The sequence below is a fragment of the Phyllobates terribilis genome, unplaced genomic scaffold, assembly GCF_046119375.1.
Source record: "Phyllobates terribilis strain yellow unplaced genomic scaffold, ASM4611937v1 Scaffold_2__4_contigs__length_985480577, whole genome shotgun sequence".
Classification (NCBI taxonomy): Eukaryota; Metazoa; Chordata; class Amphibia; order Anura; family Dendrobatidae; genus Phyllobates; species Phyllobates terribilis.
In genome coordinates this window covers 586,959,862-586,979,215 of record NW_027362762.1, presented here as the reverse complement: position 1 = coordinate 586,979,215, position 19,354 = coordinate 586,959,862, and positions in this window count along the sequence as shown.

Sequence of the window (19,354 nt, the reverse complement as noted above, 5' to 3'; positions counted from 1 at the left end):
TTTTCTGGATTTTTGAAAATTTCACTTTTTTGTGAAATTATCCACTAAATGAGGGAATAATATGTGTGAGGGTACCCCAGGAGAGTTCCAAATGTGTGTGGGTAGAATATATATCCCACGGGGATAAAATTGAAAAAAGTTGAAAAATTTTTTTTTTTGGACTTAGTCATTTTTCCAGCGTTTATCAGACTTTCAGATAGGGGAAATGTCAGTGAGCGTTACGATTTCAGGTGCAGAGCGATTCGCCCAATGAGTCCTTGATATTTGATCGTTTTCAGACAACTTTCTGGATTTTTGAAAATTTCACTTTTTTGTGAAAATATCCACTAAATGAGGGAATAATATGAGTGAGGGTACCCCAGGAGAGTTCCAAATGTGTGTCGGTAGAATATATATCCCACGGGGGTAAAATTGAAAAAAATTTTTTTTGGACTTAGTCATTTTTCTGGCGTTTATCAGACTTTCAGATAGGGCAAATGTCAGTGAGCGTTCCGATTTCAGTTCCAGAGCGATTCGCCCAATGAGTCCTTGATATTTAGTCGTTTTCAGCCAATTTTCTGGATTTTTGAAAATTTCACTTTTTTGTGAAAATATCCACTAAATGAGGGAATAATGTGTGAGGGTACCCCAGGAGAGTTCCAAATGTGTGTGGGTAGAATATATATCCCACGGGGATAAAATTGAAAAAAGTTGAAAAAAATTTTTTTTTGGACTTAGTCATTTTTCCGGCGTTTATCAGACTTTCAGATAGGGGAAATGTCAGTGAGCATTCCGATTTCAGTTCCAGAGCGATTCGCCCAATGAGTCCTTGATATTTAGTCGTTTTCAGCCAATATTCTTTATTTTTGAAAATTTCACTTTTTTGTGAAAATATCCACTAAATGAGGGAATAATATGTGTGAGGGTACCCCAGGAGAGTTCCAAATGTGTGTGGGTAGAATATATATCCCACGGGGGTAAAATTGAAAAAACTTGAAACATTTTTTTTTTTGGACTTAGTCATTTTTCCGGCGTTTATCATACTTTCAGATAGGGAGTGAGCTAGGGAGTGAGCATTCCAATTTCAGTTCAAGAGCGATTCGCCCAATGAGTCCTTGATATTTAGTTGTTTTCAGCCAATTTTCTGGATTTTTGAAAATTTCACTTTTTTGAGAAAATATCCACTAAATGAGGGAATAATATGTGTGAGGGTACCCTAGGAGAGTTCCAAATGTGTGTGGGTAGAATATATATCCCACGGGGGTAAAATTGAAAAAAGTTGAAAAAAATTTTTTTTCGGACTTAGTCATTTTTCCGGCGTTTATCAGACTTTCAGATAGGGGAAATGTCAGTGAGCATTCCGATTTCAGTTCCAGAGCGATTCGCCCAATGAGTCCTTGATATTTAGTCTTTTTCAGCCAATTTTCTTTATTTTAGAAAATTTCACTTTTTTGTGAAAATATCCACTAAATGAGGGAATAATATGTGTGAGGGTACCCCAGGAGAGTTCCAAATGTGTGTGGGTAGAATATATATCCCACGGGGGTAAAATTGAAAAAACTTGAAACATTTTTTTTTTGGACTTAGTCATTTTTCCGGCGTTTATCAGACTTTCAGATAGGGGAAATGTCAGTGAGCGTTCCGATTTCAGTTCCAGAGCGAATCGCCCAATGAGTCCTTGATATTTAGTCTTTTTCAGCCAATTTTCTGGATTTTTGAAAATTTCACTTTTTTGTGAAATTATCCACTAAATGAGGGAATATTATGTGTGAGGGTACCCCAGGAGAGTTCCAAATGTGTGTGGGTAGAATATATATCCCACGGGGATAAAATTGAAAAAAGTTGAAACATTTTTTTTTTGGACTTAGTCATTTTTCCGGCGTTTATCAGACTTTCAGATAGGGGAAATGTCAGTGAGCATTCCGATTTCAGTTCCAGAGCGATTCGCCCAATGAGTTCTTGATATTTAGTCTTTATCAGCCAATTTTCTGGATTTTTGAAAATTTCACTTTTTTGTGAAAATATCCACTAAATGAGGGAATAATATGTGTGAGGGTACCCCAGGAGAGTTCCAAATGTGTGTGGGTAGAATATATATCCCACGGGGGTAAAATTGAAAAAACTTGAAACATTTTTTTTTTTGGACTTAGTAATTTTTCCGGCGTTTATCAGACTTTCAGATAGGGGAAATGTCAGTGAGCGTTCCGATTTCAGTTCCAGAGCGATTCGCCCAATGAGTCCTTGATATTAAGTTGTTTTCAGCCAATTTTCTGGATTTTTGAAAATTTCACTTTTTTGAGAAAATATCCACTAAATGAGGGAATAATATGTGTGAGGGTACCCCAGGAGAGTTCCAAATGTGTGTGGTTAGAATATATATCCCACGGGGGTAAAATTGAAAAAACTTGAAACATTTTTTTTTTTGGACTTAGTCATTTTTCCGGCGTTTGTCAGACTTTCAGATTGGGGAAATGTCAGTGAGCTTTCCGATTTCAGTTCCAGAGCGATTCGCCCAATGAGTCCTAGATATTTAGTTGTTTTCAGGCAATTTTCTGGATTTTTTAAAATTTCACTTTTTTGAGAAAATATCCACTAAATGAGGGAATAATATGTGTGAGGGTACCCCAGGAGAGTTCCAAATGTGTGTGGGTAGAATACATATCCCACGGGGGTAAAATTGAAAAAAGTAAAAAAAAATTTTTTTTTTGGACTTAGTCATTTTTCCGGCGTTTGTCAAACTTTCAGATAGGGATTGAGCTAGGGAGTTAGCATTCCAATTTCAGTTCCAGAGCGATTCGCCCAATGAGTCCTTGATATTGAGTTGTTTTCAGCCAAATTTTCTGGATTTTTGAAAATTTCACTTTTTTGAGAAAATATCCACTAAATGAGAGAATAATAGTTCCAAATGTGTGTGGGTAGAATATATATCCCACGGGGTAAAATTGAAAAAAGTTGAAAAAAAATTTTTTTTGGACTTAGTCATTTTTCCGGCGTTTATCAGACTTTCAGATAGGGGAAATGTCAGTGAGCGTTCCGATTTCAGTTCCAGAGTGATTCGCCCAATGAGTCCTTGATATTTAGTCTTTTTCAGCCAATTTTCTGTATTTTTGAAAATGTCACTTTTTTTGTGAAAATATCCACTAAATGAGGAAATAATATGTGTGAGGGTTAGAGATGAGCGTTGTTCTACTCGAACTGTTCGCCAATCTCAAATTCGAGCTGTTTTGGGCGGTGTTTGAGCCGTTCGGCGAACACGAACAATTTGAGAAAAATTCGGCTGTTCGAGGTTATGTTCGATAACTGTTCGTGCACCAAAATCATAACTGGATTTTTTCTCAGTAATGATGAAAATTAATGTTAATATGCAGTTTGAGTGTACAGCGGGGTGGGGGGAGGGGCAGGGAATGGATCTCTGCAGGAACAATGAAGATCTCCATTTTTTTTCTCTTTCCCGCATTTGCAGTGGGGAGGTGCAATCTGTCAGCCTATCAGCAGCGCACACACGGAGCGAAGTGCTTTTTTTCACACAAGCAAGGGCATGTGTCATTGGCAGTGTATGTCACATGTCCTTGCCCTATAAGACCAAGCCATTTTCCCCGTCGCCACCATTTTCTCACTGCTGCAGCTGCGTGTTAGACGGCACCGCTGTTGCTGTGTGCGCTATACCTTGTTAATTTCAAGCCAATTTTCGCACAAATCTACAGATAGCTTGGGAGTAGGGAATAGTTGTGATTGCAGTCCTTTTAAGGACTAGGTTACAGCATTTCCTATGACTTTTATCAGGTAGGTCTGTGCTCTTAAATAGATAGATTGTGGGAGTAAAGACTAATTGTAATTGGAGTCCTTTTCAGGACTAGGTTACATCAGTTCCTATCAGTTTTTGCCAGGCAGGTCTGTGCCAGTGCTGTGCAAGTTTTTTTCACAGCATTTGGCTGAATCTAGCAAAGCTAATCCTTTTTGGCCTATTGCAGAGTGTGTTAGAATACCAATTTTTTTACTGCACCTAGTGAAGTAAAATCTTTTGGGCATAGCATCATTCTTTTAGTCCATCTATACTGACCTCCATCAGGTTGCAAATTGAATATAATTTTTTTCTGCATCTAGCTTGAAAAAATATTGGGCTTCTAGCTGTGTGTGGGACTTGTTCTATTAATCCATCTATACAGACCTCCATCAGGTTGCAAACTGAATATATTTTTTTCTGCATCTACCTCTGAAAAAATATGTGGCCTTCTAGCAGTGTGTGGGACTTTCTCTGTTAGTCCATCTATACTGACCTCCATCAGGTTGCAAACTGAATATAATTTTTTTCTGCATCTAGCTCTGAAAAATATTTGGCCTTCTAGCAGTGTGTCGGACTTTCTCTATTAGTCCATCTATACTGACCTCCATCAGGTTGCAAATTAAAAATAATTTTTATCTGCATCTACAGTACCTCTGAAAAAATATTTGGGCTTCTAGCTGTGTGTGGGACTTGTTCTATTAGTCCATCTATACTGACCTCCATCAGGTTGCAAATTGAATATAATTTTTTTCAGCATCTAGCTCTGAAAAAATATTGGGCTTCTAGCTGTGTGTGGTACTTGTTCTATTAATCCATCTATACAGACCTCCATCAGGTTGCAAACTGAATATATATTTTTCTGCATCTACATCTGAAAAAATATTGGGCTTCTAGCTGTGTGTGGGACTTGTTGTATTAGTCCATCTATACTGACCTCCATCAGGTTGCAAACTGAATATATTTTTTTCTGCATCTACCTCTGAAAAAATATTGGGCTTCTAGCTGTGTGTGGGACTTGTTGTATTAGTCCATCTATACAGACCTCCATCAGGTTGCAAACTGAATATAATTTTTTTCTGCATCTAGCTCTGAAAAAATATTTGGCCTTCTAGCAGTGTGTGGGACTTGCTCTATTAGTCCACCTATACTGACCTCCATCAGGTTGCAAATTCAAAATAATTTTTTGTATGCATCTAGCTCTGAAAAAATATTTGGCCTTCTAGCAGTGTGTGGGACTTTCTCTGTTAGTCCATCTATACTGACCTCCATCAGGTTGCAAACTGAATATAATTTTTTTCTGCATCTAGCTCTGAAAAAATATTTGGCCTTCTAGCAGTGTGTCGGACTTTCTCTATTAGTCCATCTATACTGACCTCCATCAGGTTGCAAATTAAAAATAATTTTTATCTGCATCTACAGTACCTCTTAAAAAATATTTGGGCTTCTAGCTGTGTGTGCGACTTGTTGTATTAGTCCATCTATACTGACCTCCATCAGGTTGCAAACTGAATATATTTTTTTCTGCATCTACCTCTGAAAAAATATTGGGCTTCTAGCTGTGTGTGGGACTTGTTGTATTAGTCCATCTATACTGACCTCCATCAGGTTGCAAACTGAATATATTTTTTTCTGCATCTACCTCTGAAAAAATATTGGGCTTCTAGCTGTGTGTGGGACTTGTTGTATTAGTCCATCTATACTGACCTCCATCAGGTTGCAAACTGAATATATTTTTTTCTGCATCTACCTCTGAAAAAATATTGGGCTTCTAGCTGTGTGTGGGACTTGTTGCATTAGTCCATCTATACTGACCTCCATCAGGTTGCAAACTGAATATATTTTTTTCTGCATCTACCTCTGAAAAAATATTGGGCTTCTAGCTGTGTGTGGGACTTGTTGTATTAGTCCATCTATACTGACCTCCATCAGGTTGCAAACTGAATATATTTTTTTCTGCATCTTCCTCTGAAAAAATATTGGGCTTCTAGCTGTGTGTGGGTCTTGTTCTATTAATCTATCTATACAGACCTCCATCAGGTTGCAAACTGAATATAATTTTTTTCTGCATCTAGCTCTGAAAAAATATTTGGCCTTCTAGCAGTGTGTGGGACTTGTTCTATTAGTCCACCTATACTGACCTCCATCAGGTTGCAAATTCAAAATAATTTTTTGTATGCATCTAGCTCTGAAAAAATATTTGGCCTTCTAGCAGTGTGTGGGACTTTCTCTGTTAGTCCATCTATACTGACCTCCATCAGGTTGCAAACTGAATATAATTTTTTTCTGCATCTAGCTCTGAAAAAATATTTGGCCTTCTAGCAGTGTGTCGGACTTTCTCTATTAGCCCATCTATACTGACCTCCATCAGGTTGCAAATTAAAAATAATTTTTATCTGCATCTACAGTACCTCTGAAAAAATATTTGGGCTTCTAGCTGTGTGTGGGACTTGTTGTATTAGTCCATCTATACTGACCTCCATCAGGTTGCAAACTGAATATATTTTTTTCTGCATCTACCTCTGAAAAAATATTGGGCTTCTAGCTGTGTGTGGGACTTGTTGTATTAGTCCATCTATACTGACCTCCATCAGGTAGCAAACTGAATATATTTTTTCTGCATCTACCTCTGAAAAAATATTGGGCTTCTAGCTGTGTGTGGGACTTGTTGTATTAGTCCATCTATACTGACCTCCATCAGGTTGCAAACTGAATATATTTTTTTCTGCATCTACCTCTGAAAAAATATTGGGCTTCTAGCTGTGTGTGGGTCTTGTTCTATTAATCCATCTATACAGACCTCCATCAGGTTGCAAACTGAATATAATTTTTTTATGCATCTAGCTCTGAAAAAATATTTGGCCTTCTAGCAGTGTGTGGGACTTTCTCTGTTAGTCCATCTATACTGACCTCCATCAGGTTGCAAACTGAATATAATTTTTTTCTGCATCTAGCTCTGAAAAAATATTTGGTCTTCTAGCAGTGTGTCGGACTTTCTCTATTAGTCCATCTATACTGACCTCCATCAGGTTGCAAATTAAAAATAATTTTTATCTGCATCTACAGTACCTCTGAAAAAATATTTGGGCTTCTAGCTGTGTGTGGGACTTGTTCTATTAGTCCATCTATACTGACCTCCATCAGGTTGCAAATTGAATATAATTTTTTTCTGCATCTAGCTCTGAAAAAATATTTGGGCTTCTAGCTGTGTGTGGGACTTGTTCTACTAGTCCATCTATACTGACCTCCATCAGGTTGCAAATTGAATATAATTTTTTTCTGCATCTAACCCAGCCAATAGTTTTGGCCTAATACCACAGTTTGGCCACTCAGCTCTGCTCGGTTCCCATCCATTGTTTTTTTGTGCAAACAACTCCAGAGTTGTGAATTAGTTAACCACCAAAATGAGTGGAAAAAGGCCTGCTGCTGGTGGAAAGGGGAATAGGCGTGTTGGGAAGAGGAAAAAAGGTTGTGTCCGTGGGGTAGGTGTTAAAGCAACAGTAACATCTGCAGAAGAAAGACCATCTTCCAGCCAAACTAAAATGTCTACTTCTTTTAGCGGACAATGTGATAAGGTCCCTTTCTTACGGCCACGCCAATCGCTACAAATTCCAGATGAGGCACAAAAACAGCAGGTGCTTCAACGGATATCAAGTGCTCCTTTAAGTGGGCTCTCCTCCACATCAACTTCAACATCACAAATACTCCAGTCCTCAAAGGTGTCACCCCAATCGCACTTGCTTCCTCACAGCTCCCAAATCTCCAGCTGCCCGTCTGAGTATGAGGTAGAACAGATGGTTGAGTCTGCAGAGCTGTTTACTCATACTATAGCCTGGGAATCAGAGGTCGACTCCAGCGCTTCTGTGAATCCAGACGAGGAAATGATCTGCACTGATGCCCAGAATCTTTATGAGTCGGATCCAGGACCAGACGCAGAAGGTTCTGACCATAATGTAAACCCTCATTCCCAAACTGTAACTCCTGTTGGTGGAGACAATGAGGAAGACGATGATAAGACTCAAATACCTGATTGGAGTGACAACTTTAGTTTTTTGTCAGGGCAGGAACAGGTTGGCTCTGAGGACGACGGGTGTGATAACGCACAGGGTGATGATGATGAGGTTGGAGATCCCACTTACTGTCAACCCACAGTCAGCCAAGAGATGAGGTCAGCAGAGGAGGTGGAGGAAGATGCTAGTGACGACGAGGTCAGGTTGCGCCTTCCTTGACAGAGACGTAGTACTGGAAGCACGTCAACAACTGCATCCTCAAACACAACTCTGCCTCTCACCACAAGTCGTGGTGGCTCTTCAGGTCGCATGGGTGCTAAGCCTTGCATAGCCTGGGCATTTTTTCAGATCGATAAAGATGACCCAACTCGTGTTATCTGTAACATTTGTCAGCAAAAGCTAAGTAGAGGCCAAAAAATACATAGTTTGAGTACTTCATGCATGAACCGGCACATGGACATGAAGCATAAGTTGCAGTGGGAAGCTCAGTGTGCTACAATGCGGCCTAGCCGGCCGGGCCAACCACCGTCTGCCATATCTTGTGCATCCGCGGCCTCTTCATCCTCTGTGACTGGGGGGACAGCAGTCATACCTGTTTTGGGGCGCAGACCTGCCACCTCTTTACCCGCAACAGCCAGCGTGATTGGCAGGTCATCATTTTCTTTGGAGGTGGTAACACCAGCTGGTGTTGAGCGCTGTCCGACATCGATAGCACCACCTTTGGATCAAGGCAACCTAACATGTCCGCCTGCATCTTCCTCACAGACCGGCACTTTGCCGGGGACACCCTTATCAACCCCGTCTAAGCACAATAGCCAGCCCTCGGTCCCTCAGATGTGGACAAGTAAAAGACCATTTCCTCCTAGCCATGAGAAAGCTAAGAGGTTGAATTTCACCATCTGCAAGCTCTTGGCTACAGAAATGCTGCCTTTCCGCCTGGTGGACACAGAGGATTTTCGAGACCTTATGTCCGTCGCAGTGCCCAAGTACCAGATGCCCAGTCGGCACTACTTCTCAAAGAAAGGTGTGCCTGCGCTCCACCAGCATGTCGCACACAACATCACCGCTTCTTTGAGAAACTCTGTGTGTGACAGGGTGCATTTCACCACAGACACTTGGACGAGTAGGCATGGACAGGGGCGTTACATGTCGCTGACTGGGCACTGGGTAACTATGGTGACAGCAGGACAAGGGGCTGCTGTCCAAGTCTTGCCGTCCCCACGAGTTGTGCGTCAATCCTCTTTATGTCAAAGTTCCTCCACTGCTTCTGCCTCCTCAACCTCCTCTCGGTCTTCCACCTGCACCCAAAGCCTGTCTGGTCATGCCACAAGCTTTCTAACTGCGCAGAAGGGATCCTGCACACCTCCTTACTATGCTGGCAGTAGGGCTCAACGTCATCAGGCGGTTTTTACATTGAAATGTCTGGGAAATGTGAGTCACACAGCTGAGGAGTTGTGGTCAGCTCTGGAGAACCAATTTCATGAATGGTTGTCTCCACTGGACCTGAAACCAGGGAAGGCCGTGTGCGACAATGCTGCAAACCTGGGTGCGGCCCTTCGCCGGGGCAATGTCACACACGTGCCTTGTATGGCTCACGTGTTGAACCTGGTTGTCCAGCAATTTTTAGCCCACTATCCCAGACTAGATGGCCTTCTGCAGAGGGCACTTCCGCCATTCGCATCCCGCAGCTCAGCGACTTACATCTCTACAGAAGTCGTTGGGCCTGCCACTTCACCGGCTAAAATGCGATGTGCCTACCCGGTGGAATTCAACTCTGCACATGTTGCAGCGACTGTGGCAGCACCGACAAGCCCTGGTGCAATACGTTCTGACGTATAGCCTGGGCCAACGAGATTCAGAGGTGGGGCAAATCACGCTGGAGGAGTGGTCTCAGATCAGGGACCTATGCACCCTTCTGCACAGTTTTGAAATGGCGACGAAGATGTTTAGTGCTGACGATGCCATTATCAGCATGACTATTCCGGTGATTTACATGCTGGAGCACATGTTAAACAGAATTCGGAGTCAGGTGGTGGCACAAGAGGAGGTGGAGGAAGTAGAGGAGGAGGAGTTGTATGCGGAAGGGCTAACATCTGCAAGGTCCAGACGGTCGGCAGCACCAAGGCGGCAGGCATGTGAGGGTGGGGGAGATGGTTTTACCTGGGCGCATGGTAGCAGCCAAACTAGTGAGGAAGGTGCAGGAGCCCAGGAAGAAGTGGAGGACGAACTGATGGAAGACTCATCAGATGAGGGAGACCTTGATCACATTTCTGTTGTGCGAGGTTGGGGGGAGAGGACAGAGGAAGGAAGCATGATTGTTACCTCGCCACCAACACAACAGGGACTTGGTGCTCCTGGATGCGCAACACACATGAGTGCCTTCTTGCTGCACTACCTGCAACATGACCCTCGAATTGTGAGAATTAGAAATAATCCTGACTACTGGGTTGCCACACTGTTAGATCCCCGGTACAAAAGTAAATTTGCAGAAATTATTCCTGCCATAGAAAGGGATGCACGCATGCAGGAGTATCAGCAGAGACTGTTGCAGAATCTTACATGTGCTTTTCCACAAAATACCAGTGGTGCACGTAGTGAATCTCACAGTTCCAACTTGCCAACCATGGGACCGTCAAGTGTTCAGCACTCAAACCGTAACAGAACCACAGAATCATTTCACCACTTTTTTAGCCCATCCTTTGCAAGGCCACAGGAGACAAGAAGTCTGACACATAGTCAACGCCTAGAGACGATGGTACAGGAGTATCTCCAAGTAAACATTGAAGCCACGACTGTGTCACTGGACCCTTGCTCTTTTTGGGCTTCCAATCTGGATAAATGGCCAGAGCTAGCCACTTACGCCTTGGAGATCTTGTCATGCCACGTAGCCAGCGTTCTGTCTGAAGGTGTGTTCAGCGCTGCTGGTGGTGTGCTGACAGATAAGCGCACGCGGCTCTCCACTGATAATGTAGACAGACTCACGTTCATAAAGATGAACAAATCATGGATCCGAAACGACTTTTCTACCCCTGTGTCATCCTGGGGAGAGTAAAAGCTTGATGATTGGTTAAAATCACCCTACCAACCGTTTTAAGCTTTCAAATTACTAATCATGTTTATCTGTATCTTGACTGGAAAATAATTTGGGCTTTGTAGCAGTGTGCAGCACTGATCCTATTAGGCCATCTATACTAAAGCTTCACCAGATTTAAAATTAAAAATAATTTTTAGCTGCATCTAGCCCGGAAAATAATTTTGGGGCTTCGAGATGCGCAAGACACATAAGTGCCTTCTTGCTGCACTACCTGCAGCATGACCCTCATATTGTCAGAATTCGAAGTAATCATGACTACTGGGTTGCCACACTCTTAGATCCCCCAAACTTTTCGATCAACCTTTTCATTTTAATAAAGACCAAAAAAATGGTCATTTTTGAAATTATAAGCATTAGCAGGTTGTTATAAACTGAAATCAAACAGTTTTCAACTCAAAACTTTATTCTAGGTGATGTTACATTTTCACATAGGACCCCTTGTTCGAAAGGAGCTTCTGAACTCTCTCGTCCATTGAATTTGTAAGGTTTTGGATGGTTTCTGCTTCAATTGTTTTGCATGAGGACAGAATACCCTCCCAGAGCTGTTGCTTAGATGTGAACTGCCTCCCGCCATCATAGACACTCCTTTTAATGATGCTCCAAAGGTTCTGAATGGGGTAGAGGTCAGGGGAGCATGGGGGTCACACCATAAGTTTGTCCCCTTTTATGCCCATATCAGCCAGAGATGCAGATGTTTTATGTGCAGCATGAGATGGTGCATTATCATGCAGAAAAATGATCTTGCTGTGAAATACACGGTTCTTCTTCTTGAACCATGGCAGAAAGTGCTGTTTGAGAAAATCCACATACATTATGGAGTTCATCTTTAGCGCCTTCAGGGATCCTAAAGGGGCCGACAATCTCTCTCCCCATGATTCCAGCCCAAAACATTACTCCACCTCCTCCTTGTTGGCGCTGTAGCCATGTTTGCGTGGGGTGTCCATCAACCAGCCATCCTCCACTCCATCCATCTGGACCATCGAGCGCTGCACGGCACTCATCCGTGAACAAAACTGTTTTGAAATCAGTCTTCATGTAATGTTTGGCCCACTGGAGCCGTTTCTGCTTGTGTGAAGTGGATAGAGGAGGTCGACAGGATGGCGTATGCACAGCTGCAAACCTCTGAAGGACCCTGCATATTGTTGTTCGGGGGACGTTGGAGGCACAAGCAGCTTCAAAAACTTGTCTGCTGCTATGACAAGGCTTTTTTGCCGCTGCTCTTTCAACCTGACGTAATTGCCTGTAGGAAAGAGTCCTCAATTTGCCCTTATCAGCACGCACACGTGTGTACTGTGAATCAGCTACATACTTCTTGATTGCCAAGACACTTCATCCTGATCATCGCACAATGTTGATTGTAGTCATGCCTTGACCTAAACACTCCACAATTTGTTGCTTCTCAGCAGCCGACACATCCTTTTTCTTTCCCATTTTGGCAGAAAATGTAGGCTGCTTAATAATGTGAGAGAGCCTTCTTAAGTAGTCTTGCCTTTCATTGGACACACCTGCCAAACTAATTAGCACAGGTGTCTGCAATTGCTTACAGTGATATAAAGAGCCCTGACACACATCACCATCAATGAGTTTAACTGACAAACAAACAAATTCTTCCCTTATCACTCCTAAACACTTTTTGCATAATAATTTGGAACGCAGTGTACATGTGCTTTTCCACAAAACACCAGTGGTTCACGTAGTGAATCTTACAGTTCTAACTTGCCAACCGTGGTCTGTATGGAGTTGTTCAATAAAGGGCCCAAAATTAAGATAACATAGATGGGAGAGGTCTCTATGAATAGGAATTCCTAAGTATTTGATACCCTGTGAGGGCCAGGCAAAGGGAAAGTTGGACTGGATGGAATCCTATATGGATTTGGGGAGGGAGACATCGAGGGCCTCAGACTTCGCTGCATTGATTTTAAAATTTTACCATGTAACAAAGTGATCTATTTCAGCCATAACAGCATGGATGGATATATGTGATTGAGTGATATATACTAGGACATCATCAGCAAATAGAGAGCACTTGTACTCGGTGCCTCCCACCTCAATCCACCTAATATTGGGGTTATGGCGAATTGATGAGAGCAGGTGCTCCGTCACTAGGATGTATAAGAGAGGGGACAGAGGACATCCCTGCCTTGTCCCATTGGTGATTGTGAAAGGTGATGAAAATGTTCTGACGCACCCCCTGGGCCTTGGGACACCCGGAGCCGGACCCTTTTTGGTGGATGCTGGTGGTTGTAGTCTTCGTGGCGGCGACCCGGTTCCATGGCTCAGGGCGGTCAAACCAGTGGCGGAACTATTTATGTGGTTTTGATGTTTAAATGTCCGACTACGCCACCCGTGGATTGCGGTCAGAGTGAACCGCCGCTACAGGGCAGACCGCTGAGACTGGTGTGGGTGCAGCAGAGCGTAGCATAACTCCCCACGGGAGGAGTATAGCCTCAGGGCAGTGTATGCGGAGGATGGGAGTGATGGTGCAGGGCAGCAGCAGTAACGACACGGAGTCAGTGATGCAGTTCAGGGCCTTTACTCACAGTTCTTATTATCCAGACCACGTCTGCAGGTAACGGCTGCCCACGTCGTACTGTGCTCACCAGGTGAGGGGCTCAGACAACTCCCAGATAACTTTGGAGCACTTCACAGGACCCCCTTTGTGTGTCCTTTGTCTGGCCTTTCTTACCAACACTTCTGTCCGGCTGCCTCGGGCCTCCTCTTGGTAAACTTGGCGCCAGTTTCCCTGACCCTATGTGGTGCCTTCCTAGCGGGTGTAGCGAGGGGCTGCGCCACATAAAATGTCAGAGCCTCCGGTTTCGAGCTGAGGGTTGTTTCCTGCCTCCACTAGTTCGGGGATCGGTCTCCCCCTTTGGCCTGACCCCTCCACGCAGGTGGATTCGGGCGTGCGGTGGCGACTCGCCCGTCCGCACCCCTGGGATCCCTTCATTCCTCGTTCCTGGAGCCTTCTCCGCTCCTCTTCCTTCCTTCTCCCTCTTCCAGGCCTGGGCCTCTGTTACTAGGCCCGCCTCCGGAGCAGAGCTCATGCAGAGCCCCTGCTCCCTGCCACTTCTGCTCAGACTTCTCTGCACTGAACTAAGATGGTGCCCACCTTTTATACTCCCTTCTCAATGCACCCAGGAACTGCTTCCTCCCTGCTCCTGCACTACAGGGTTCCCCTTCCTCAGTGTTCCCTCCCCCCACTCCAGCCAGGGACAGGGACTGTCGTGCCCATCTCAGGGGCATATTGGTCGCCCTGCCCCATGGCAATGTGGTGTAATGCATGCAGGTGTCGGGTCCTGATCCACACTCCATCCTTACCTGAGAGTGAGATATCACACCTCTGGGTGAGGTGCAATACGTCTGTAGCAACCGAGCCCTCAGGGTGCTACAGTTCCATTTATCTTCAGCCTAGGTGACGTATTGTGATACAGGGCCGTGATTTTGGCTATAAAAGGGTCCCCTAGACCCCTACCCCAAGCTTTTTAAGAGAATCATATATGGCGTGCCAGGAGACTCTATGGAATGCTTTCTCAGCATCCAACGAGAGTATCTAATTACAAATTTTTAACTGCATCTAGCCCAGGAAATACTTTGTGCCTAGTAGCAGTGTCTGCTAGTCAGCGGATTATCCCGGCTGTTAAGCAAGCTACACCACCTGTAGTTTGGACACTTAATTTTTTCAAAGGAAATGGTTCGGGACCACGGGATATTCAGTGAAGAGCATCAGGAGGCACCCCAAGGCATAGGGGCTGGGACTGGAAGTAGGATGCCTTGCGGTGGACAGCCGAGCTCGATCCTTATAAAAGCTTTTTAACTGCAGCAGCTTTAGTGAACGCTACTGGAGCTGGAATTACGCGGCTGCTGGCATGAGACTTGCCCTCCAATAGATCCTTGTAAATGGATTTAAAGTGTATTCATTCAAATTAGAGAGACAATTTAAATTAAAAAGCTTAGAGCTGCCTCCACCACAGGGGGGCTCGCTCGACCCACCAGCGGACAGGCACCAGTATTGGGAGAGGGGGGCTGGCCGTCAGGGTTCACCGCGTCTCTGGCACAAACCCGGCGACACGGAGGTGGCACGGGCAGGAGCGGACTGGCCGTGTCGGCTTCCCACTTTTTGGATTTTAGAAGGGCATGACATGCCTATATCTGTGTCTCCCCCTCCTTTTACTCCTCCACCTCTTTTATTTTCGCATGACTATATGTACTTGTCACTTTTCCATGTGTTAGTTATGTCATCTGAGCAGTTTGTCAGCTTTTGGACACCTTTGAAGGTGTTTTCTATGTGTTTCTATGTGTTTTTGTTTGCCTGCCATTGGTTTTAACGGTGTTCGAAGGTGTTCGACGAACAGTTCGACGAACAGTTCGGCGAACACACGGGTGTTCGGCGAACCGAACCGAACTCGAACACTATGGGGGTGGCTCAACACTAGTGAGGGTACCCCAAGAGAGTTCCAAATGTGTGTGGGTAGAATATATATCCCACGGGGGTAAAATTGAAAAATTAGAAACATTTTTTTTTTTTGGACTTAGTCATTTTTCCGGCGTTTATCAGACTTTCAGATTGGGGAAATGGCAGAGAGCGTTCCGATTTCAGTTCCAGAGCGATTCGGCCCATTGAGTCCTTGATATTTAGTCGTTTTCAGCCAATCTTATGGATTTTTGAAAACTTCACTTTTTTGTGAAAATATCCACTAAATGAGGGAATAATGTGTGTGGGGGTACCCGAGGAGAGTTCCAAATGTGTGTGGGTAGAATATATATCCCACGGGGGTAAAATTGAAAAATTAGAAACATTTTTTTTTTTTGGACTTAGTCATTTTTCCGGCGTTTATCAGACTTTCAGATAGGGGAAATGTCAGTTAGCGTTCCGGTTTCAGTTCCAGAGCGATTCGCCCAAAGAGTCCTTGATATTAAGTCGTTTTCAGCCAATTTTCTGGATTTTTGAAAATTTCACTTTTTTGTGAAAATATCCACTAAATGAGGGAATAATATGTGTGAGGGTACCCCAGGAGAGTTCCAAATGTGAGTGGGTAGAATACATATCCCACGGGGGTAAAATTTAAAAAAGTTGAAAAAATTTTTTTTTTGGACTTAGTCATTTTTCCGGCGTTTATCAGACTTTCAGATAGGGAGTGAGCAAGGGAGTTAGCGTTCCGATTTCAGTTCCAGAGCGATTCGCCCAATGAGTCCTTGATATTTAGTTGTTTTCAGCCAATTTTCTGGATTTTTGAAAATTTCACTTTTTTGAGAAAATATCCACTAAATGAGGTAATAATATGTGTGAGGGTACCCCAGGAGAGTTCCAAATATGTGTGGGTAGAATATATATCCCACGGGGGTAAAATTGAAAAAAGTTTTAAAAAAATTTTTTTTGGACTTACTCATTTTTCCGGCGTTTATCAGACTTTCAGATAGGGAGTGAGCTAGGGATTGAGCGTTCCGATTTCAGTTCCAGAGCGATTCGCCCAATGAGTCCTTGATATTTAGTCTTTTTCAGCCAATTTTCTGGATTTTTGAAAATTTCACTTTTTTGTGAAAATATCCACTAAATGAGGGAATAATATGTGTGAGGGTACCCCAGGAGAGTTCCAAATGTGTGTGGGTAGAATATATATCCCACGGGGGTAAAATTGAAAAAAGTTGAAAACATTTTTTTTTTGGACTTAGTCATTTTTCCGGCGTTTATCAGACTTTCAGATAGGGGAAATGTCAGTGAGCATTCCGATTTCAGTTCCAGAGCGATTCGCCCAATGACTCCTTGATATTTAGTCGTTTTCAGCCAATTTTCTGGATTTTTGAAAATTTCACTTTTTTGAGAAAATATCCACTAAATGAGGTAATAATATGTGTGAGGGTACCCGAGGAGAGTTCCAAATGTGTGTGGGTAGAATATATATCCCACGGGGGTAAAATTGAAAAAAGTTGAAAACATTTTTTTTTTGGACTTAGTCATTTTTCCGGCGTTTATCAGACTTTCAGATAGGGGAAATGTCAGTGAGCATTCCGATTTCAGTTCCAGAGCGATTCGCCCAATGACTCCTTGATATTTAGTCGTTTTCAGCCAATTTTCTGAATTTTTGAAAATTTCACTTTTTTGTGAAAATATCCAATAAATGAGGGAATAATATGTGTGAGGGTACCCCAGGAGAGTTCCAAATGTGTGTGGGTAGAATACATATCCCACGGGGTTAAAATTGAAAAAAGTTAAAAAAAAATTTTTTTTGGACTTAGTCATTTTTCCGGCATTTGTCAAACTTTCAGATAGGGGAAATGTCAGTGAGCGTTCCGATTTCAGTTCCAGAGCGATTCGCACAATGAGTCCTTGATATTTAGTCTTTTTCAGCCAATATTAAGGATTTTTGAAAATTTCACTTTTTTGTGAAAATATCCACTAAATGAGGGAATAATATGTGTGAGGGTACCCCAGGAGAGTTCCAAATGTGTGTGGGTAGAATATATATCTAACGGAGGTAAAATTGAAAAAAGTTGAAAACATTTTTTTTTTGGAATTAGTCATTTTTCTGGCGTATATCAGACTTTCAGATAGGGGAAATGTCAGTGAGCATTCCGATTTCAGTTCCAGAGCGATACGCCCAATGAGTCCTTGATATTTAGTCGTTTTCAGCCAATTTTGTGGATTTTTGAAAATTTCACTTATTTATGAAAATATCCACTAAATGAGCTATTAATATGTGTGAGGGTACCCCAGGAGAGTTCCAAATGTGTGTGGGTAGAATATATATCCCACGGGGGTAAAATTGAAAAAAGTTTGAAAAAAATTTTTTTTGGACTTAGTCATTTTTCCGGCGTTTGTCAGACTTTCAGATTGGGGAAATGTCAGTGAGCGTTCCGATTTCAGTTCCAGAGCGATTCGCCCAATGAGTCCTTGATATTTAGTTGTTTTCAGCCAATTTTCTGGATTTTTGAAAATTTCACTTTTTTGTGAAAATATCCACTAAATGAGGGAATAATATGTGTGAGGGAACCCCAGGAGAGTTCCAAATGTGTGTGGGTGGAATATATATCCCACGGAGATAAAATTGAAAAAAGTTGAAAAATTTTTTTTTTTGGACTTAGTCATTTTTCCGGCGTTTGTCAGACTTTCAGATTGGGGAAATGTCAGTGAGCGTTCCGATTACAGTTCCAGAGCGATTCGCCCAATTAGTCCTTGATATTTAGTTGTTTTCAGCCAATTTTCTGGATTTTTGAAAATTTCACTTTTTTGTGAAAATATCCACTAAATGAGGGAATAATATGTGTGAGGGTACCCCAGGAGAGTTCCAAATGTGTGTGGGTAGAATATATATCTAACGGAGGTAAAATTGAAAACATTTTTTTTTTGGACTTAGTCATTTTTCCGGCGTTTATCAGACTTTCAGATAGGGGAAATGTTAGTGAGCATTCCGATTTCAGTTCCAGAGCGATTCGCCCAAGGACTCCTTGATATTTAGTCGTTTTCAGCCAATTTTCTGGATTTTTGAAAATTTCACTTTTTTGTGAAAATATCCAATAAATGAGGGAATAATATGTGTGAGGGTACCCCAGGAGAGTTCCAAATGTGTGTGGGTAGAATACATATCCCAAGGGGGTAAAATTGAAAAAAGTTGAAAACATTTTTTTTTTGGAATTAGTCATTTTTCTGGCGTATATCAGACTTTCAGATAGGGGAAATGTCAGTGAGCATTCCGATTACAGTTCCAGAGTGATTCGCCCAATGAGTCCTTGATATTTAGTTGTTTTCAGCCAATTTTCTGGATTTTTGAAAATTTCACTTTTTTGTGAAAATATCCACTAAATGAGGGAATAACATGTGTGAGGGTACCCCTGGAGAGTTCCAAATGTGTGTGGGTAGAATATATATCCCACGGGGGTAAAATTGAAAAAAGCTGAAAAAAAATTTTTTTTGGACTTAGTCCTTTTTCCTGCGTTTATCAGACTTTCAGATAGGAGAAATGTCAGTGAGCATTCCGATTTCAGTTCCAGAGCGATTCGCCCAATGAGTCCTTGATATTTAGTCATTTTCAGCCAATTTTCTGGATTTTTGAAAATTTCACTTTTTTGTGAAAATATCCACTAAATGAGGGAATAATATGTGTGAGGGTACCCCAGGAGAGTTCCAAATGTGTGTGGGTAGAATATATATCCCACGGGGGTAAAATTGAAAAAAGCTGAAAAAAATTTTTTTTTGGACTTAGTCATTTTTCCTGTGTTTATCAGACTTTCAGATAGGGGAAATGTCAGTGAGCATTCCGATTTCAGTTCCAGAGCGATTCGCCCAATGAGTCCTTGATATTTAGTCGTTTTCAGCCAATTTTCTGGATTTTTGAAAATTTCACTTTTTTGTGAAAATATCCACTAAATGAGGGAATAATATGTGTGAGGGTACCCCAGGAGAGTTCCAAATGTGTGTGGGTAGAATATATATTCCACGGGGGTAAAATTGAAAAAAGCTGAAAAAAAATTTTTTTTTGACTTAGTCATTTTTCC